We start from the raw sequence: 7,519 nt of genomic DNA on the forward strand, positions 1-7,519 counted from the left end.
AACCAAAGTCACATTGAAGCTTCAGCTGCCTTAATCCCTGTGAAAACACATCCTCTTTGATTGCAGCTACGGGTCCTCCTAATGAGCATACAGCGCTCATCGCTTCTTCTTCCTGATCTACGGGCTGCTCTGTATGGTCAGAGCTGGCGGGATCATCAAAGTTGGTCTCGTCAGAGTTAGGTTCGTCAGAGCTGGGCTCGTCAGGGCTGGGCTCGTCTGCTCTGTCACGCTCCCTTTCGTCCGAACTAAAATCAGAGCTCTTCTCTCCTTTCTTTCTGAAAACACCCGTGCTCGTGCTATCCAACGGAGACACCAGTTGTCCTTTCAAACTACGGCGTCCCTGCATGCACAACACTAAAACACACGGATTAAACGCACCTGAGGGAGAGAAAGTAACAAAAACGAGAAAAACTTAAATTTAAATAAAGCAAGTAAAGCAGAAAGAAAAGCGACACAACTAAAACGCCTAAAATCTTCCCCGGCAACGGCGCCAAAATTTGACTCAACCTAAAACACCTCTAGATTGACTTGCAATAGGACAAGGACACTCTAGCAATGGTAAGTTAACCCAAAGTCGTCTCTCAAGGAAGATCTTAAAGGGCTTCTAATTGTATCACGAGAAAGCAGTAAAGATCGGATTGAAAGCTGTGAAATTAACTAAAGCTTGAAATTAAAACTTAACTAGAAACTTAAACTAAAGAATTATCTAGGCGGAAAAGGAAGTAAACTAATGCTTGCAAATTAAACTTAACTAAAACTTAATCTTAAAATTAACTAGGCCAGAAAGAATCATTAACTAGGCAGAAATGAACAAACGTAAATACTTAAGCAGAATTAAACAATTAAACCTAGGCATAATTAAAAGCATAAAGTAAAAGAATTAACTAGGTGAGTTGAATTTAAATAACTTTAATTAAAAGCTTCTAATCTAACTAGGCAGAAACGAAATTGCATAATTGAAAGTAAAGCATAATTTAAAACGAGGCAAAGAAATTAACTTAAATACAAAATACCATAAATCATCTCGAGAAGCAATCTGTCACTTGACTACAACTCTAAACGGAGAACTAACTAAAACTGGAATTGAAATCTAACTAGAACGAAATATGGAAAACTTAAAGAACTATGAAAGCAATAAAAACCGTAAAGTAATTTTAATGCCTAAGATTAACTAAGTGCCAGAAGCAGAAAAGATTGTCTAACTAAATGCCGGAGGCAGAAGAGTATCTAACTAAATGCCGGAGGCAGAAGAGTTTTCTAACTAAATACCTGAGGCAGAAGAGTGTCTCTTGATCATGCACGTTCATCCCTTCTTATAGAGCCTTCATCAACCCCAAAATCCATCAAGAACGGCCCAGCCAAGCTGGGCCTAAAAAATAAAGTCGTGACAGCAAAGGAAACTTTAGGATTGGAAAGAGTGCTCGACAAGTAACATCAGCGCTGGCGAGTCATGGCAGCTCTGTAAATCACCTCTATAGAAGTAGTCAGCTCTGGATAAGGAGATTGTCGACTCTGGAATTCAGCTCTGGCGTGGGGTTGTTAGCTCTGGAACAATGTTGGCTCTGGCGAGTAAAGTCAGCTCTGGAGATATAGCTCTGCACACATGAATACCAGCTCTGGAGATAGTCACCTCTGGTCAGCTCTGTCGAAGTAGCAGCTCTGGACAAGGTCAGCTCTGCACACCACTTTGAGTCCAAATACGTGACTTTTTATCCAAAAACTCCAACTTGGCATTCTTCCTCCTATTTTATCAAAATCTCCTACAAAGCATTAAACAAACCATACACGCACCAACTTCCAGAATATTTAACTCAAATTTAGCGCAATCAAACCCCCAAAATACGAACAATTAAGCATAAATCATTGATATCCCAATTAAGGTGGTCTACGGAATTGATTTCCTTGACTTCCTCCTGAAGCTTGAGTTCTCCACCCAAAATTCTGCTGACCTCTCCACCCGCTATTAAAGTTCTCTTGGCCTTGATTATAATTCTGTCTCTGCTCAAATTGGGGTCTGCTTGGATATCCTTGAGCTGAATAAACTTCAGCTTCTCCATCTGGCGTGTATTCCTCCATTCTATGACATTCATTGACTCCATGGCCAAAATCTCCACATATTCCACAACCTTCTACGATATGCTCTTGAATAGGTGGAGTTTCCAACTTGCTCATCTTGAGTTGTTGTACTTCTCTCATAAGTGTAGCCACCTATTTTTGCAGCTCGCCAGTCGGTGCTACTGCGCTGGCCTCAACCCGGCATCCACGGGTCGACTTCTGCTGAGAACTCTCGGCCAGAGTCTGGAAAATCTGGTTCAGCTCTGTAGCTGTCTTTCTAGCTATGTTCCCGCTTGCAGTGCTGTCCACCATAAATTGAGCAGTTTGAATCAGTCCATCGTAGAAAAACTGGCTCAACATCACAGGAGGCAGCTGATGCTGCGGGCATTGCCTGAGTGACTCCTGAAATCTTTCCCACGCCTCATGAAAAGGCTCATCAGCTCCTTGAATGAACTTCATAATCTGTGTACGAATTTCCCGCGTCTTATGATTAGGATAAAATTTCAGCATAAATTTCTCGCATGCCTCTCCCCAAGTTGTGATGGAGTTTGGCTGCAGAGACAATAACCACGTCCTCGCCCTATCTTCAGCGCATATTGGAAGCATTTAAGTTTCAGCTGATCTTTTGTGATATCCAGCAACGGAAAATCACAGACAAACTTCAGGGCATCTTCATTAGGCAGCCCGTAAAAGAGGGGAATCACATTTGAATCATTGGGCATCAACTTATAGTTCCTAACTGCAATAGGAAGAACTATAGCTGAACTTGTGGCCTCTACAACAGGCCGGGCAAAATCTCCCATACAATGCAGATTGTTTTGCGCCATCTCTTCTTTGCTAAGATTGGTTGGCTCTTCTTCTTTTTCTGTTTGATAACCTCTGGATTCTTTAGAATGATTAGATTCAGTATCTGCAGTATCCTCCAGAGTGGTATTTGACTTAGGACTCCTTGCGCGCTCGTGCTCTTTTTCCACAGACTCGTCTTAACTAGACTCAGATTCCTCCTCCCGTTGGTTAGGAAATAATTCCTTGATGTTCTTTCTAAACACACCACTGGTCCGATTAATGTTATCGACGTAGGGCACCAATTCCTGTTTTAAGCTTCGGCGACCCTGCATGCACAACACTAACAAACGGATTAAACGCACCGGCGGGAGAAAAGTAACAGAGTTAAAAGAAAATAAAAAGAAACAGAAAAGAAACACATAAAACAACGTGACAAAATTAAAATGCCTAAAACCTTCCCCGGCAACGATGCCAAAATTTGACTCAACCTAAACACTATGCTAGATTGACTCGCAATCGTACGAGATCTATTGTAGTGTGTAAGCTAACCCAAGTCGTCTCTCAAGGAAGATTCAACAGGGCACCTAATTGTATCACAACGAAAGCCGTAAAGTTTAAGTTTGATTATTATAATTAAACTAATGCTTGGAATTGAAAACTCAACTTAAAACTAAACTCAGAAATAACAAGGCAGAAAAGAACAAAACACAAGTACCGATGCGGAAATAAACTATTAAACCCTAGGCATAATTAAATGATATGGTAAAGGCTACTAGGAATTAAAAGCTAGTACGCTAACAATTTAAATAACTGTAAATAAAAACTTCTAATCTAATTTGACATAAATGAAATTGCAAATTGAAAGCGCAACATAATTCATGCAGATTCAAACTGGTTAAAGTAAATAAGAAATACCAACAACGTCGCGAGAATAAAATTACTGTAACTGATTTATGCCTAATTGTTCTTAATTTGGGGGTTTGATTGTGCTAAATTTGAGTTAAATATTCTGGAATTTGGTGCGTTTATGAGTTGTTTGATGCTTTGTAGGAGCTTTTGATAAAATAGGAGGAAGAATGCTAAGTTGGGGTTTTTGGATCAAAAATTGCGTATTTGGGCTCAAAGTGGTGCGCAGCGCTGACAAGGCCGCAGCGGTGAAAAGGCTGCAGAGCTGACCTTATGCAGAGCTGACAATATGCAGAGCTGACCATATCCAGAGCTAACCATCTCCAGAGCTGCTTACTTCGACAGAGCTGACATTCACTCGCCAGAACTAGCTAGGCCGACAGAGCTGGCAGTCATTCGTACAGAGCTCAAGCTGCCAGAGCTACCTACGCCAGCACTGTTCCAGAGCTGCAATCATTCGCCAGCGCTGTCAAAACTTGCCGAGCACTTTATCCCTTGCACTCTCCTGTGCGCACACGCTGCCTTCATGTTTATCTTTTGTGCCCAGTTTTGTAAGGCCCTCTTTGTCATTAGGGTTGATGAAAGGCAGTCTATAAGAAGGGCTTAACGTTCATGATCAGAATAACACTTCTGCCTCTGGCATATAATCTTTCAACCTTCGGACCAAGAATATCTTCCACCTTAGGCATCAAAATACTTTACGGTTTTTATAGTTTTTCATAGTTCTTTAGTTTTCATAGTTTTCATACTAAGTTAGTTTTCGATTTCGTTTTTGATTGAGCTCTCCGTTTCGAGTTGTAATCAAGTGACAGTGATTCGTTTCTCACGACGATTTTGGTATTTATTATTTATGTTAATTTTTGCTTCTACTTGAATTATATTTTGCTTTCAATTATGCAATTTCGTTTATGTCAAATTAGATTAGAAGCTTTTAATTACAGTTGTTTAAATTCTTAGCGTAATAGCGTTTAAATTCGAGTATCCTTTACTTTATCGTTTAATTCTGCCTAGGGTTAGTAGTTTATTCATGCTTAAGTATTTGTGTTTTGCCTAGTTAGTTCCGAGTTTAATTTCAAGTTAAGTTTTAATTACAAGCTTTAGTTTAATTTTACAGTTTTCAATCCAAACTTTACTGCTTTTGCTGTGATACAATTAGAAGCCCTGTTAAATCTTTCTTGAGAGACGACTTGGGTTAGCTTACACGTTACAATAGATCTCGTCCTATTGCGAGTCAATCTAGCGTAGTGTTTAGGCTGAGTCAGTAACTTATTACAACTTCGAAACGGAAAATTAAATCAAAACGGAAATTGAAAGCTAACTAGAACAGAATCTCAGAAAACACAAAGAACTCTAAAAACTAGAAAAACCCTAAAATGTTTTTGGTGCCGGAGGCTGAAGATGATCATGATTAAGAGTAGTTAAGCCCTTTTATAGACTACCTTTCATCAAACCTAATGAAAACAAGAGGGCCCATCAAAATTGGGCCTAAAAGAGAGTCGACAAGGCATGTGCGCGCGCACAAAAAGGCGCGGTGAAGGAGAAGGTGCTTGGCGAGTCTCGGCAGCGCTGGCGAATGATTGCCAGCTCTGGGGCACTGCTGGTGGCCTTGCGCGTGATTTCCAGTGCTGGAGACGTAGGCAACTCTGGCGAAGTAGACAGCTCTGGCAAAGTAGGCAGCTCTGGCGAATGAAAATCAGCTCTGTCGAGTTTGGTCAGCTCTGGCTGCCTTGACTGCTTTGGGGAGTGTTGTTAGTGCTGGCGAGGGAATGTCAGCGCTGGAGGCCTTGTCAGCGCTAGCAGCCTAGTCATTAGTTTGAACCCAAATAAGCACTTTCTGATCCAATATTTCCAACATAGCATTCTTCCTCCAATTTTATCAAAGTCTCCTACAACACATCAAACAAACTCATCAAACAAACTCATAAACGCACCAATTTTCAGAACAAATAACTCAGACTAGCACAATCAAACCCCTATAATAAGAACAATTAAGCATAAATCAACCCCCTCACACTTAGCCTTTTGCTTGTCCTCAAGCAAAATCAATACGAATCCAAGGAAGAGAACGTTCCACGATGAGTATTTCCATCCAAACAATCAACAAGCCAATTCAAAATTTTCCAATCAACACATGTCTCTCAGATAATGCAAGTAACTTAAAGTTTAAGACGCAACACAATAGCAATGCAAATAATTCAGACCCAATTATCCGGTAGAGGTGAATTCCCTAATGTGACCGCCTTTATAATCAGTATCTCATTTTCACAAATTTTCCTTTCACACTCTTTGTGTGCTTAAGACCTATTCACTTAGATTTCAACAGTTAAGCCATAATTCGTGAAATAAAGCCATTTGGATGTAATCCAAAGTCTTCTCACGTGGTTTTCCATGCTCATAGATAAACTAGAGGAGCAGAGACTCAGAGCTGTCAAAATTATCAGCATTCAAACATTTCACATATAAGGATATGATCCTAGGCAATCACACTGACAACACTCCCTCTAGCATCTACTGGACAAATCACGTTTCACTTGTTTACAACAGTGTTGCAACAAGAATAATTACCTCGAGCTATGTGTTTTCCTTGGGAGGTAAAAACCTTTTGGTTTGACCACTACCTCCAGGATCTAAGGGCGATTCCTAGTTTGCGTGAGAGCATCACCCTTCGTCATACCTCAAGTGCAGTTGCAAACTCTAAGGAATCCAAGAACCACAAGGGGTCAAACACATAGAGAGTAAGTACCAAGTTATACGATTATTCGTAAATCGAGGTTATGTGCTCATAGAATAAATTCTCACATATTGGAGAAACCTACTAATCTTTTCACAAAAGGCTTATCGCAAATGATCATTGAAAGATGGGAATGCGATTGATGCCACCCACTTAGGAAACTTTAAGTATAAGTGGGACAAGTGTCAGGTGATTGGTAAATAGACGCATTGTATACTAAAAGTTTACTTTAGTATAAGTGGGAGATTGTTGGATTTGTATACTGAAAGCAAGAACATTTTATGATTGTATACAATGATTCATGTGTTCACTATTTTATCTCCTATCTGATTGTGTTCATGATTGCATATGTATGTCCTTTATCTCTATATAAGTAGATTATATGGTGATTAGCGGATCACAGAAGGTCATATAATTGGAATAAACTTAAGAGATATAAATAGATCACAACCGAGATGACTCTAGGACGAGTCATTGGTCTAGGCTGCAGCATAGATGGAAATAGTTTGTCTTGACTATTTGTCTATATTGGTACGTCATAACGTATTGATAGGATTACAGTGAGATGTATTCTTCTATCTGACATAAGTGAAGAATCAAGATCTCGGTGATTTAATAAAATCTTAATACTAATAAGATTTCAGATATATATGTTGATTCGTGTATCACTTTGATTTACTATGGGTGAGAGTTATATATTAACTTGAGTACTCTGTATCTTGGGTGATAGCGGTTAATATATGATATTTGGTTGTCTGTATTAGTACCCGTATTCGGTATAAGATAATGACATTATTAGTGATAGAGGAAAGCACTTTTGCAACAAGCTCGTGAGAAAAAATGGCATCACTCACAAGGTTGCCACACCATATCATCCACAGATGTCGGGCCAGGCCGAAACTAGTAATCGGCAAATAAAGGGAATCCTCGAAAAAATGGTCCAGCCATCCCGCAAGAATTGGTCTTTGAAGCTAAACGATGCCTTGTGGGTGTATCGCACCGCATTTAAGGAAGTCATAGGGATGAGCCCTTACCGCCTTA

This window comes from Salvia miltiorrhiza, chromosome 2 (assembly GCF_028751815.1).
Source record: "Salvia miltiorrhiza cultivar Shanhuang (shh) chromosome 2, IMPLAD_Smil_shh, whole genome shotgun sequence".
Classification (NCBI taxonomy): Eukaryota; Viridiplantae; Streptophyta; class Magnoliopsida; order Lamiales; family Lamiaceae; genus Salvia; species Salvia miltiorrhiza.